The sequence below is a fragment of the Mustela erminea genome, chromosome 2 (assembly GCF_009829155.1).
Source record: "Mustela erminea isolate mMusErm1 chromosome 2, mMusErm1.Pri, whole genome shotgun sequence".
NCBI lineage: Eukaryota > Metazoa > Chordata > Mammalia > Carnivora > Mustelidae > Mustela > Mustela erminea.
This window is the reverse complement of record NC_045615.1, coordinates 137,981,488-137,997,616: the sequence shown is the minus strand read 5'-3', so window position 1 is coordinate 137,997,616 and position 16,129 is coordinate 137,981,488. Positions and strand designations below refer to the sequence as shown.

The following is a 16,129-nucleotide window of genomic DNA, read 5'->3' as shown; positions in this document are numbered from 1 at the left end:
TGATTCTTTTAGGGTCCTTTGCTTGTTAATCACTAACTTTTTATTGGTAAAATGCCTTGAACGGGATTTTATCTGTAGAAGCCATGATACTCAGGGCTAACAAGTCATAACTCAGTAAATGACATGTCCTTCCAATCCCAGGTGATAATGCATACTATAATGACTTTTAACAATTTGTCAACTAAGGTTAGGTTTTAAAAATTAATATATTTTTCTTATTGTTGAGAAAGTTTCTGCACAAATATCTGAGAAAAGATACGAGAGTATAAAGTTAGAAAACACAAAGTACTGCTAACAAAGATTTGTTAATACAATAAAGAGTAAACAACTCTTTTATCAGAGAATTTTCTATTTGCAGTATTCCCATAGGTTCTAATGTTAGTTTCTTGAATTACAAAATTAAATATTTTATCCACTTTGTGAAAATACGAACAAAATAATGGGAGGAATCTAAATACATGTATTTGCTACATATATATGTTTACATATTTGTATTTAAGTATATGTATTTATCCCCAACAACAGGCTGGCCGAAAACATCAAGTAACTGAAGTGGTAAAGAAAATCTGGCAATGTTTTAATGCTACATGCCAGAGTAGAAGCGAGAATGGTACTCTGCACTCCGTTTCTAGAATGAAGACTAGCTCAAACATTCTCTTCTCTTTTTCTTTTGAGTTATATAAAAAGATAAGAGTGAGTATGTGAGGAATCCTGATATATACCATAAACTGAAATGGTTAGAATGCATAAAATACTTTTGAGAGGCGAGAGGGACAATATTTTTAGAACTGGCATTGTCCTAGAAAGAACCTGATCTTGTCCTCCAATATTAGAATTTGTAGTTGTGTTTGTATATATACAATTTATATATAATCATATAACTGTCTTTCATAGGGAACTCCAAGCATCTCAAGGGCAAGAATAGTATTTCCCCATCATCTCTTATGCTCTACCTTCAACCCCAAAGAAACCTGTCCTGCATGTAGTAGAAAAGATTGCAGAATGAACAGAAGAAATAACTACAAAGAATCCATAAGAGGACACCGCACTTTTTCTTGAAAAATTATACAAAAATTCTACAGTTATTCTCGATTGTACCACTTAGTAACTCTAGTTGCAAGATGAGAACTAAATTTTTTTCTATTTTAATTCCTATTCATTCCACCTAATTTGTTCCTTTCAAAATACTCCTGACAACTAACCAGGATCTCTCTCAAGTGACAGTAATCAAATTATGCCAGGATCTTTAAGAGACTAAATTTAACCTATTCTCCAGTCTATTAAATTTCTTCATTTCCCATCAGTTTTTGCCCATATCACTTATTAAAGTTTAATTACTAAAACTAGAAGTGATGACATAAGGGTCTGAAAATATGTAAGTGTAAAAATCGAGCTTTTTTACTTCTTCACACATTTTCTGTATCACACTATTTTTGTTATTCTATCAACTGCTGTATCACAAGATATAACTATAAATTTGTTCCTACTATTTTATTCTGTATTTATCAGAAACTTTTAATTTGATGAAGTCTTTTTTTGTTTTATCATAACCAACTATCATTCTTTGGACATAGATGATTTTCAAATAGTTCCAGTCCTAATTTTTCTCCTGGGTGTCACAGAGCTCCAATGGTTTACTACAGACATTCCCCCAAAATCAAATACCTCCAAACAAACATAAAATGGCACTACTATTTTTTCCAGTCAACAAATGAAAAGTTTTATGCTAACCTTGACTATTTTCTCTTGCTACATATTCAATGTGCTCAATCAACACATCCTATCAATTCATTAATGCCCCTAAAATCCATCCCTTCCTTTTCATTTCCACTAACTTCACTCAAGCCTAGACCCTCGGCTCACCTAACATATGCAATTATAATAATATCTAGTGGTTTCCCTGAACCTACCAGACTTGAACTCCTCTAATCTATCTTCTACCCACTACCATTTAGCTAAAATACAGATCAGTATAACATTGCTTCACTGCTCAAAAACTTCCCCAAATTTAGCCTGCAGCTTAATTTTTAAGGTTCTGTTATCTCATCCACAATTACATCCTTTGATCTTCTCTCCCATGTACTCCAGTAAAAAAAACCCCTCTTGTCCAGCCAAATGTATGTTTATCTCATGTACCCTGGATAGTTAAACCATAGATGTCTTTGTCTGTAATCCTTTTTACTATGGGGGGGGAGCAAATTTCCTTTCCATTTTCCTGATCTAAACCAAGCCTCATTTCAAGATCAATTCAAGACTTGCTTTTTTCACAAGGCTTTCCAACCGCCATAGTTCTCACACCTACTTCTTTTTTTGTTGTTTTTTATTAACATATAATGTATTAGTAGTCCCAGGGGCACAGATCTGTGAATCGCCAGGTTTACACACTTCACAGCACTCACCATAGCACATACCCTCCCCAATGTCCATAACCCCACCACCTTCTCCCTAGCCCCTTCCTCCTGACAACCCTCAGTTTGTTTTGTGAGATTAAGAGTCTCTTATGGTTTGTCTCCCTCCCAATCCCATCTTGTTTCATTTATTCTTTTCCTACCCCCCAAACCCCCCACGTTGTATCTCCACTTCCTCATATCAAGGAGATCATATAATAGTTGTCTTTCTCTGATAGACTTACTTCGCTAAGCATAATACCCTCTAGTTCCATCCACGTCACTGCAAATGGCAAGATTTCATTTCTTTTGATGGCTGCATAGTATTCCATCGTATATACATACCACATCTTCTTTATCCATTCATCTGTTGATGGATATTTAGGTTCCTTCCACAGTTTGGGTATTGTGGACATTGCTGCTATAAACATTCGGGTGCACGTGCCCCTTCAGATCACTACATTTGTATCTTTAGGGTAAATACTCAGTAGTGCAATTGCTGGGTTATAGGGTAGCTCTATTTTCAACTTTTTGAGGAACCTCCATACTGTTTTCCAGAGTGGTTGCACCAGCCTGCATCTCCACCAACAGTGTAGGAGGGCTCCCCTTTCTCAGCATCCTTGCCAGCATCTGTCATTTCCTGACTTGATAATTTTAGTCATTTTGACTGGTGTGAGGTGGTACCTCACTGTGGTTTTGATTTGTATTTCCCTGGTGCCGAGTGATGTGGAACACTTTTTCATGTGTCTGTTGGCCATCTGGATGTCTTCTTTGCAGAAATGTCTGTTCATGTCCTCTGCCCATTTCTTGATTGGATTATTTGTTCTTTGGGTGTTGATTTGATAAGTTCTTTATAGAGTTTGGATACTAGCCCTTTATCTGATACGTTGTTTACACGTATCTTCTCCCATTTTGTCAGTTGTCTTCTGGTTTTGTTGACTGTTTCCTTTACTGTGCAAAAGCTTTTGCTCTTGATGAAGTCTCAATAGTTCATATTTGCCCTTGCTTCGGCGATGCTCCTAGAAGAAGTTGCTGCGGCTGAGGTCGAAGAGTTTGCTGCCTGTGTTCTCCTAAGGATTTTGATGGATTCCTTTCTCACACTGAGGTCCTTATCCATTTTGAGTCTATTTTCATGTGTGGTGTAAGGAAATGGTCCAGTTTCATTTTTCTGCATGTGGCTGTCCAATTTTCCCAATACCATTTGTTAAGGAGACTGTCTTTATTCCATTGGACATTCTTTCCTGCTCTGTCAAAGATTAGTTGACCATAGAGTTGAGGGTCTATTTCTGGCCTCTCTATTCTGTTCCATTGATCTATGTGCCTGTTTTTGTGCCAGTACTATACTGTCTTGATGATGACAGCTTTGTAATAGAGCTTGAAGTCTGGAGCTGTGATGCCACCAACTTTGGCTTTCTTTTTCAATATTCCTCTTGCTATTCGAGGTCTTTTCTGGTTCCATATAAACTTTTGGGATTATTTGTTCCATTTCTTTGAAAAAAATGGATGGTATTTTAATAGAGATTGCATTAAACATGTAGATTGCTTTAGGTAGCACAGACATTTTCACAATATTTGTTCTTCCACTCCAGGAGCATGGAACATTTCTCCATTTCTTTGTGTCTTCCTCAATTTCTTTCATGAGTACTTTATAGTTTTCTGAGTATAGATTCTTTGCCTCTTTGGTTAGGGTTGTTCCTAGGTATCTTATGGTTTTAGGTGCAATTGTAAATGGGATTGACTCCTTAATTTCTCTTTCTTCTGTCTTGCTGTTGGTGTGAAGAAATGGAACTTATTTCTGTGCATCGATTTTATATCCTGACACTTTATTGAATTCCTGTACAAGTTCTAGCAGATCTGGAGTGGGGTCTTTTGGGTTTCCTAGGTTAAGTATCATATCATCTGCAAAGAGTGAGAGTTTGACTACTTCTTTGCCGATTTGGATGCCTTTAATTTCTTTTTGTTTTCTGACTGCTCAGGCTAGGACTTCTAGTACTATGTTGAATAGCAGTGGTGATAATGGACATCCTTGCCATATTCCTGACCTTATCACACCTACTTCTTATCACCTTAACATATTACTCTACTCATAGTTAAGTACCAAATGTATGTGAGATGATTAACTCCGAGGATGCCCATTATCCCGTTTGTCAGGGAAGTCCTAATTTAAGCCTGTTGTTTTCACACCCCAGCACTCCCTTGACTCTCAAATAGTGCCCACATTTGTACAATAAATTAGTTTTTCTTAATTTTCATAACATTACTATTTTATGACTTAGAAATGTAAAGGGAACAATTACTAGAATGCAATCCTTATTCCTGCAATTTAGCACTAAATATTTCTGGTTGAGGCTGTGTTGTAAGTATGCTGTAAGGCAATACTGAGGTGATTTTGCACCCAGGGGACATCTGACAATGTCTAGAGGCATTTTTGTCTGCTAAACATCCTACAATACACAGGACAGCCTCCACAACAAAGAATTATCTGGCCCAAAATGTCAAGATCCTCATATAAGAAAGCTAGTAAGACCAAACTGCTATTTTTGGAAAATATAAGTATCTTGTAAGAGGAACTATTCTGATCTTTAATCATTTACTTCAGTATGATTTTTATGTAAACAATTATGAATAGTTGGGATGAAATGGAAAGAACATCACTCAATATTCTGGCTTCAATTCCAGTTCTGCCGTGTGCTTCTGGGTACAAGAGGTAGATAAAACTTAGAAGCTCAGTTTTCTAGCCTTTTAAGCATAGCTGTGCCTTCTGTTCCCACCTACATACAATTGCCATACTTATCTTTCCAAAACACCATTTTGCTAAGAATATCCCAACACTCAAAAATCTCTCTCTAGATTTCAGAGGCCATCCACAATATGGTCCCCAAACCAATGATTCAACTTTCTCACTGTTCCCCAACCTACTTAAGTATCTTCACAGGCTTTTTCTTTACCCTGCTCAAATATAGCACTCACCCTTCTTGATTCTGACAGAACAACAATACCCTTCCACCTGTACAAAAATCCTTTGTCACATTCAAGTCCGTATAAGCCTTTCTTCTACGAACTCTCATTGCTGGTTTCAGAGAGAACCAAATTCCAAGTTCATTCTGTCTCCAAATTAAATTGTAAGTACCTTGAGACCTTAGTATCAAGTTCTACTTGGTCATTTAAAGAAATATTAACATAGCAAGTACCATTAGCCAGGCACGGTGCTAGACAGGAATTTAAAGATGAATTAGGACAAAACTAGATTATATATAATGTTACATGTTAGCCTCTCCCATTCACTTGCTGTACTACCATTGTGACCCTTCTTGTCAAGTTCCAAGCCTCTAGACTCAGGTTTCTAGGATTGATCAGTTTTTAAAATTTCATTTTTTAAATCCTCTCCAGAACAGCCTTAGCTAAGAATAACCAATGGCAAACAAAAATTTTACTATGACAAGTGGACACAAGTCAATTCCCCTTCTCGAAAGGATATTAGTAAGGCGACTCAAAAAATATTCTAAGATTACTAAATTATCCCTTCTGAATCTAATATTAATAAAGATAAACATCTAACCGCATTATACCTATAAAATACAATACCAAACAGGCACTAAATACGTACTTCTAAAACCTCCTAACTCAATAGCATCTATTAAGTTCCAATCCTCAACATTATCAGCTTACAGGCTGCTTACAAACTTAGCCTTGCTCCCCTTATCATTCCTTTCAAACAAAACCCTTGAACAGGCACATGCAATTGGTAGTTTTTTTACTCTCTTACAGAGAAATGAGCAAAAGCTCCTGAATGGAGGGCTGTATGTGGGAAGAGTTTCCTTCTAGTAAACTGGAGAAGTGGGAGATGGTTTGATTCATCCTCATGGATTCTAAATCTCTAATTTTCAAACACTATCTCCCTCTTCTTATCATTCCAAATACCTTCACAAATTTCATATCATATATTATTGTACTGCATTATCTGGTTTTCATTTTTCACATTTAAAGGAGATACAATCACTTTTTCTTTTCCTCCCTATAGACCTTTAACACCTTTAAGAAATTTCACTTTTATTCCAGCATTTGAGCCTTTTCAAAGTCAAAGCAAACTGTAGGTTTTTCATTTTTTGGAGCCACACCTAGTTTAAAGACCTAATTTTAAAAAGCCTTCCTCTTAAATAAGCTAGTTTGTTCCTAAAGGTGCCTATTTCCTCCATAATTTGGATTCCCAAGTGAAAGACACCAGGGAATGTGATTTTGAGTAAATGGAACAGGGAAAATAAAAACTTATATTACCTAAAGTCTTAAAACCTACATACTTTTACATGTTCATTTTTACTTCTAAACTAGCACAAGAGACAACATATAGTGTGCTTGGCTAGTATCAGTCCTTACTATAATGAACAGTACATTACTGTAACTCAAACCATTTACATTAAGATACTTAATTCTGCTACTTGCCACTCAAATTGTTTCCTATTTAAAAAATGTCATGGGGTGCCTGGGTGGCTCAGTTGGTTAAGCATCTGCCTTCAGCTCAGGTCATGATCTCAGGGTCCTGGGACTGAGCCTGGTGACCAACAGGCTCCCTGCTCATCAGGGAGTCTGCTTCTCCCTCTCCCTCTGACCATCCTCCCTGCTTGTGCTGTCTCACATAAATAAATAAATAAAATATTTAAAAAGTAAGTAAATAAAAAACAAAAAACGTGGGCACCTGGGTGGCTCAGTCAGTTAAGCAGCTGCCTTTAGCTGAGGTCATGATCCCAGGGTTGTGGGATCAAGCCCCGTATTCATCTCCTTGCTCAGGAGGATGCCTGCTTCTCCCTCTGTCTCTGTCTGCTGCTCCCCCACTTGTGCTGTCAAACAAACAAACAAAAACTTACCTTAAAAAAAAAAAAGTCAAAATTAAACTAATTTACAAACACAGTTTTAGATATATATTCCTAGCAGACAAGCAAGGAGGCAGGGGGCTCGGTAAGTGGGGGAAGAAGGGAAAAAGCCTTTCTGGTTTACAAGGGCATTCATTAGCACTTTGCCCAGAAGGCTCATGAGATGTGAGCTACACACAGCTTTGGGATTCCTTATATGATATCTCTGGAAAATAAAAAAGTTTCAGGATTTTCCACACCTACAAAAACATACTACATATTTTAGGCAGATCTGATATTAATATTTATACTTGAGGGGGTCCCTGGGTGGCTCAGTTGGTTAAGCATATGCCTTTAGCTCAGGTCATGATCCCAGGGACCTGGGATAAACCCCTGTGTCAGGCTCCCTGCTCAATGGGAAGCCTGCTTCTTCCTCTCCCTCTGCCCCTCCACCCGCCCCTTCCCACTTGTTTCTCTTATTCTGCTCTCTCTCAAATAAATATCTTAAAAAATTAAAAAGAAAATTTACACTTGGGTATTTCATTTTTAAATTTTTTTCAATTTTTTTTTTATTTTTTAAGATTTTTAAGATTTGTCAGAGAGGAGAGCGCGTGCATGCACACACACAAACAGAGGCAGTGGCAGGTAGAGGGAGAAGCAGGCTCCTTGCCAAGCAAGGAGTCCCATGCAGGACTAAATCCCAGACCCTGGAATCATGACCTGAGCCGAAGACAGATGCTTACCCTACTAAGCCACCCAGGTGTCCCTGGGTAATTTCATTTATAAAATGCAAAGTTAAAAACAAGAATAATAGATAAAATCATATATATCAGCTAACTTGGGCTCCAGTTCTATTAAAAATGCATGTCTAAACTTACTGGAACCCAATTTTTTTCAACTGTGATATATAATCTCACTATCACTAAGTAATAAGGAAAACATCAACTGTTTCTTAATGTATCGTATTATGATTCCTACCTATGTGACCACAAAGTAATGAAATTACTTAAATCTTATAAACAGGATTAAAAAAGACTTATTTACTTATTGGGTGGGGGGCAGCATGCGCACATGAGTGGGAGGGGCAGAGGGAGAGAGAATCTCAAGCCAACTCCTCACGCAGGAATCAATCTTATAACCAAGGCGAAACCAAGAGTAGGATGCTTAACTAACTGTGCCACCCAGGCATCCTATAGATAGGATTTTTTAAGTTATAAAAGCAATTTGTGTTCATAACAGGAAATTTAGAAATCACAAGAATTACAAACAAGCTTAAAACAGGGTACATCTGCTACCTTACCAAAGATATATCACTGTTTCAATTAACTTTAAAACTATTTTTTTTAACATCAGACACTATCTAGATAGTATTTTCTTTAATTCATCACGGGAGAGTATAGATTCAATACTGCTAGTATTCAGAATGTGTGAGAAACTCATCTCAACTAGCATAAGGGTCATCAAGTCAGGCCAGAATCTGATCTCATTATTTTTCCAGCTTCACCTCATTTCAACCTAACATCACTGACAATCAGAGTGAGTCAATGTAATTGAATGTAACTGAACTCTTACTAAACACAAGATACTGAGAGCCTGTTCAGACACATGAAGATGAATATGATACTCTCCCTCTGCTTAAACTGCTCACAATCTAGACTCCAGAGATCAAAGTACAAGGTTGTCTTGTTACATATACTCTAAAAAGTGTGTAAAATTGATAGGTAACACTGAAAAGGAAGTATACCAAACAGGATATTTAGAATTTCAAAAAGAAAAAAGGTGCTCTGTTGCAGAGTGAACATCAGAACATGCCACCCGGCAGGAATGTCCCTGAAGTTTGCTGGCAACAGTAAGTAAAGGCAGGAAAAAGGAGAACTGGAATTGGACTGCTCAGGACTTTAAATACCTTGCTAACCCATTTTTATTAACTAGCATAATAATGATTTTTAATAGTTTTCAAAACTCATACCTACTCTCATAAGGTAAGGAATCTTCCATTACTGAGGATATTCAGAAAAATGTGCTATAGATTTAGGGGGAAAAAAAATCTAGGCGCCCCTAGGTAGCACAGCTGGTTGGTTATCTAACTAACTCCTGTTTTCAGCTCAGGTTGTGATCTCAGGATGGTGAGGTAGAGCCTGCTGGGCTCTGAGTTGAGCGAGGAGTCTGCTAAAATTTCTCTCCCTCTCCCTCTGCCCTTCCCCTTGCTTGTTTGCTCTCGTTAAATGAATAAATCTTTAAAAAGAAAAAAACAATCTATGTTCCTATTGCTAAAGATCTTTCCCACATTTAACCTTAGCACTTTGTCTTGAAAGTATCTTATGCTCCCAAATACATCACAGTATTTTAATCAGAGTTAAAAGGACACTGAGAAGTAACCTAATTCAACTAATTTTTACCTCTTTGTAACATCCTTTGTCACAGGACTATTCAACAGTCCTCACTGCTGAATATCACTTACTTTTTTTTTTTAAGATTTTATTTTTTTAATGTAATCTACTCCAATGTGGGGCTTAAAATCACAACCCCAAAGTCAAGAGTTGTATGCTCTACTAACTGAGCCTGCCAAGTGCCCTAAAATTTACTTAAACTTTTTAAAGACAGTCTATACCAGGAGCATCTGGGTGGCTCAGTGGATTAAGTGTCTGCCTTCAGCTCAGGTCATGATCCCAGGGTCCTGGGATCAGGACCCACATCAGGCTCTCTCCTCAGTGGGTAGCCTGCTTCTCCTCCCTCTGCCCCTCCCCCCCCCATTGTGCTCATGCTCTCTCTCAAATAAATGAAATCCTTCTAAAAAAAAAAGTTTAAAAAAATAGTCCATACCATCTAGAAACAGCTGTACTAGAAAGTTCTATCTTATATTAAATAAAAAATTGCCTGCCTCTAATTTATACCTATTATTCTAGTAATGATCTTCAGTTATACAGAGTAAGTTGAATAATCCTTATTATACTCCTTCAAATATTTAAAAAGTATTCTTTTCTGAAAGCTAAATATCCATAGATTAAATAAACCAAGACCAAATGTTTTTCATTAGACAGGATTTTCACCCTTAGCATGAATCTCAATCCACTATCTTAGCTATGTGACTTTGAGATTAATTTCATTATCTGAAAAAAAGGGATAACATGACACATTACAACACAGATGAACTCTGAAGACACAATACTTAATGAAATAAGCCAGAGAGAAAAGGTCAACTACTTGGTAATTTCACTTACATGAGGTACACAGAGTAGTCAAATTTATTGACACAGAAAGTAGAATGGTAGTTGCCAAGGGCTCGGGGCAAGAGGACAGGGGAATTGGGGAGTTACTGCTGAGTTTCGATGGGAAAGGATAAAAACTTCTAGAGGCAGATGGTGGTGATGCTTGCAATAATAATCAGTGTAAATGTCATTGAATTATACACTTAAAATGGTTAAAATGGTAATTTTTTGTTTTGTATATGTTACTACAGTAAATAATGGAGATAATAATAACTTAAAATTGTGCAGATTAAATGGTCTGCCATGAATAAAATGCCTTACACAGTACTTTGTATAAGGAACATAATTAAACAATAGGGATTGTAATATATTTTACCATGTGACCCTTCTTGGCCAAATTCTATTTTTTAAGAAAGCAAGAACCTGCATTATCACATCTCTCAGCATCCCCAACATTGTGCTGTTCACACATAGGAGTTCTAAGTATTCTATTAATAAAAAAAATTTAAGTCACATTAAAATCACTGGAAAACTACTAAGGAAATAAAATGCTCATCTAGATGTGTGACTTCTTAATTCATTTAAAACACAACACACACATGAACCATGTTACTTTAAAGTAACATCTCCTTGGTAGAGAAGAGTCTAGAAAACAAGCTTCAAGAAGTTAATCAGCAAATAACTGCCAAATTATTCAGATAAGTAGTGATAAGTATACAAGTCAAAATGCTTTATTTATCTAGACTTAGCAAATAAAATTACAGGTGAATTCTAGCAATGGTCTCCCATGAGAGGCATACATAAAGCAAAGAGGCCATGTAATATAGATCATTCTTAGATATGAAGGACCATGAGTGAAAAACACAGCAAGTAAAAACCACATACTATCTATCTCTAAGTTAGGGAAGTTTATCAGTAAAATTTATTGTTAAGAAGTCAGTCTGAGTTTAATACGGCTTCATAAACTTAAGGGAAAATTGATTTAAAGTAAAATGGGGGCACCCGGGTGGCTCAGTTGGTTAAGTGGCTGCCTTCGGCTCAGGTCATGATTCCAGGGTCCTGGGATCGAGCCCCGCATTGGGCTCCCTGCTCAGCAGAGAGCCTGCTTCTCTCTCTCCCCCTCTCCCTGCCGCTCTGCTTACTTGTGCTCTCTCTCTAGCTCTCTGTCAAATAAACAAATAAAATATTTTTTAAAAAATGGATGTAACAGGATATGAAAGACTTACTTGATTTCTAATATCAAATTTTTGAGGGGGGGGTGTGGAGGGGCAGACGGAGAGAAAGAATTTTAAGCAGGCTCCCCAGTCCGTGTAGAACCCCACACAAGGCTTGATCTCACAACCCTGAGAACATGACCTGAGCCAAAATCAAGAGTCAAACACTTAACTGACTGAGCGATCCACAGGCCCCTCAAACCTTTTTAAGATGATGTAACCATTTGTCCTCACCAGTCTGAATATTAAACAGCTTAAAAACAAGAGAAATGACCACCCGATCTCAAAGTCCATTTCTAATTTCATTTTCTATGATTTTATGTTCTTTCTGCCAAAGTTCCTAGGAGCCCTGCAAAGAGCTTTCCTAACATCTCTATTTTCAATCTGTTGTCTCCACTACAGACACAGGGATCTATGTCAACAAGAAAAAGGGGAAAAATGACAAACTTCTAGATACTAACAACTAATGTTAACTAACAAATACTGATTAGGTAATGCAATCACTATGCCATATTAAACTCTCATCTAAAAAAGTGCGGCACAGTAGGTGAATAAACAATCTAAGACTCATTTAGAAAGTATTTCATATATACTCCCCTTTTGCCCACATGTAAATTCCTTTTCAATTAGCCACAGTTCACAGTAAGGATGGAGAAAACAATCTTAAAAGACTTGAAGAGATGGACAAGTCAGTTCCTAACTCTCCTCCTCCTGTTATATGTAGTTGTTCATTCTTTTATATGAAGCCCTTAAAAATTTCAAATAAAAACCATTTGTAAAATCTCCTTTCTTTGAAACCCAAGACTGCTTCTTTCCTCAGTAAGGTACAAGGTTCTAAGTAAATTTAATGAAGAAAATGTGGATTTATGGAAAATTAGACTGAAATTACTGTTCTACAAAATGTGGGAGAGTACAAGGACATGGAATCAAAGCACAAAAACTCTAAAACCCAAATTGACTAGAAATGTTAAGTAACTATACATGTAAAAAGAGGGATGATATTATGGGAGTTGATTACAGGTCAACAAGCCAAGGGATATCAATACTACTTAATACAAATTTCAATTCTAGTACAAAGAAAAGATGTAACAGTGATACAGAACCACCTCAGGTATTTACATAACTGCTGAAAATTTGACCCTGCACAAAGCAGAAAACCTAAGAAATTTGTGATTTGTCTCAACAATTTAATTTCTCAAAAGGCTGGAAAAGAAACGAGAACTGGATCTATTCTGACCATCACCAACAAATTAACTGGGGATATACAAATGATGAAAATACTTGAAGAAAGAACATTTCATTTTAGAGTTTATCACAGAATAAGCAGGGGGGTATAGCTCAGGGTTAGAGCATTTGACTGTAGAGTTTATCACAGAATAAAAAAAAAAAATTCTAAACATAGATAAGCAAACCAATTTTTAGAAAATTTGATCTAAAAACATTCACAGCACATTTGATGATGCTAAGGAATTATTTTTAATGGGAGGGAGTGAAAGTGATATTGTGCTTATGTTTAAAAAAAAAAAGTCCTCATTTTCTATTGTAATATTTAGTAAGTAGATGATATCTAGTTGGACTTTGCATCAATATAATCCAGGAAGTTGAGGTTTTGAATGGGACAGATAAAACAAGAATGGCATGAGTTGGTAAGTGCTCAAGAAGGGCAGTAAGTTGAAGTTCATTCTACTTTTCTGTATGTTTGAAATTTTCCAAAATAAAAAGTTTTTTTTTTAAAGTTCAATGCAAAGATAAGCAAATCTGAAATTAATATAACAGTGATGACGATGGCAATGATGAAAGCTAACACATCTTTAACTTGTGCCAAGAACTGTTAACATTTTACATATATTACATTAAATTCTGTATTAAAATAATTCTCTCTGTTTTGGAGATAATGAAGATATCAAGCAAGAGAGTAAGTGGTTTGTCAGGGTCCCACATGTAAGAAGGCTGGGAGCAGCGACTTCAACCCAGGCTACCTAGCTGAGTCAGAGCTTCCAGCTACTCGTTATCAGACTCCCAAGAGCTTCAAAGGCCAATTTAGCACAAAAATAATGAGTACAAAAAGAGGTCCTCATAGAAAGAAATAAAAATATACATGGAGGTCAAGCTGTTAAAGACAAATGATCAAAAGACAAAACTGGGGGGACACATAATACCTGAAAGTAAGTAATAGTATAAATCTTAAAAATAACATAAAAAACACAGATAATTCGAATCAGGTAAAGACTGAAATTTTTTAAAATATAGAGTAAGACTAACTGGGTTCCAATCCAATCTCAGCCATATACTTGAATGACTGTAAGTAAATTACTTAATCTAAGCTTTAATTTCCCCATCTTCAAAATGGAGGTTAATAATAACAGTCTGATCATATCTGATTATTTGGAAGATAAAATATGAAGTGGTTAGCATAGTATCTGTCACATGTTAATGCAATAAATAATTGTTAGCTATAATTAAAAATAAAAGAGCAATTAAAATCACATTGAAGGATGTCCACTTTCACCACTTGTACCCAACGTTATAGTGGATGTTCTAGCCAGGGCAATTAAGCAAGAAGATAATAAAAGAGGCACTCAGACTGGAAAGGTAATAATTACCTTTATTAGCAGATGACATGATCTTACATATTTAAAAATCTGAAGAAATACACGCACAGAAACAACTAAAGCAGCTAATAAGTGACTTCAGCAAGGCTGCAGAATATAATGACATCAATAAACAAAAATCAACTATATTTCTACATGGTAGCAATGAACAACCAAAAAATGAAATTAAGAGAAATAATTCCGGGCACCTGGGTGGCTCCACTGGTTAAGCGACTGCCTTCAGCTCAGGTCATGATCCTGGAGTCCCAGGATCGAATCCCACATCAGGCTCCCTGCTTGGCAGGGAGTCTGTGTCTCCCTCTGACCTGTCCCCTCTCATGCTCTCTTTCTTTCTCTCTCATTCTCTCTCTCTTTCTCAAGTAAATAATCTTCTTTTTAAAAAAGGTAAAAAAAAATGGGACACCTGGGTGGCTCAGTGGGTTAAGCCGCTGCCTTCGGCTCAGGTCATGATCTCAGGGTCCTTGGATCGAGTCCCGCATCGGGCTCTCTGCTCAGCAGGGAGCCTGCTTCCTCCTCTCTCTCTCTGCCTGCCTCTCTGCCTACTTGTAATCTCTCTCTGTCAAATAAATAAATAAAATCTTAAAAAAAAAAAAAGAAAAGAAAAGAAAAGAAAAAACAATTTCATTTACAATGACATCAAGAAAAGTAATTAGGAATAAAATAATAAGATAAATGCAAAACTTATAACCTAAAAATTAATAAACACAGTTGAAAGAAACTAAAGCCTTAAGTGAATGGAAAGACATCCAATGTCCACAGATTCAAAGAATCCTTACTGTTAAGCTCTCAATATAGCCTGATGTAAAATTTTCCTGACTCAATACAATCTGTCAAAATTCCAGCTGCTTTTGCTGCAATTTACCAGTTGATCCTGAAGTTCATACAGAAATACAAGAGACCCTGAATACCCAAAACAATCTCAAGAAGGAACAAAACTGGAAGATTCACACTTTCCAACTTCAAAACTTACTAAAAACCTATAGCTATGACTGTTTACTACTGGCATAAGGGCAGTCAAAGATTAGTAAAATAGAACTGAAAGTTCAGGAATAAATCCATACATTCATGGACAACTGGTTTCAACAAGAGTACCAAGACAATTTAACGGGGAAAGTCTTCGAAAGGTACAGTTACAAGATATATTCATGCAGAAAGAATGAAGGTGGACCCCTACCTCACACTATACAAAAACTCAAAATGGATCAAAGCAAATGTTGGCAAGGACATGGAAAAACTAGAATCCTTTTCTAATGCTTGTTGGAATGTAAAATGGTGCAGCTGCTAAGGAAAACAATATGGTGGCTCCTCAAAAAGTTAAACACAGAATTACCATTTGATCCAGCAATTCCACTTCTGGGTATACACCCAAAAGAAGAGAAAGCACTTGAGGAGAAAGGACTTGAGGAGGTATTTGTACACTCATGTTCACAGCAATATTATTCATAACAGCCAAGAGGTAGAGATAATCCAAATGTCCACTGACAGGTGAATGGATAAAGAAAATGTGAGATATATATTTTATATATATACATATATATGTGTATATATATATATATATATACATATATATATGAAATTCAGTCCTAAAAAAGGAAACCGCATCATATGCTACAACATCAATGAAACTTGAGGACGTTATGTTAAGTGAAATAAACTAGTAACAGAAAGACAAATACTACATGATTCTACTTATGAAACATCTAATCTCATAGAAACAAAGTAAAATGGTGGCTGCCAGGAGCTGGGAGAAAGGGAGGCCAGGAGTTGCCGTTCTGTGGGTGTAGAGTTTCAGTCATGCAGGATGGAAGAATTCTGGGGTTCTGGGGATCTGTTGCACAACAATGTAAATGTGACTGACAA

The 16,129-nt window shown here is 36.5% G+C and overlaps 1 protein-coding gene across 4 annotated transcripts in view; it reads right to left on the bottom strand.

Moving 5' to 3' along the window:
• SLAIN2 (SLAIN motif family member 2) overlaps positions 1–16,129 on the bottom strand; it is a 96,426-nt gene that overhangs the window by 66,782 nt on the left and 13,515 nt on the right. The window contains exons 1-2 of one of the 4 annotated variants that reach the window (XM_032334253.1): positions 12,359–12,367; positions 2,957–2,960 (exon numbers count right to left, since the gene is read on the bottom strand). The exons of the other annotated variants lie outside the window; for them this stretch is intronic. The gene's annotated coding sequence lies outside the window, so the exon portion shown is untranslated. Of the gene's footprint in view, positions 1–2,956; positions 2,961–12,358; positions 12,368–16,129 lie in introns of those variants that run through there. 4 annotated transcript variants of the gene reach the window in all.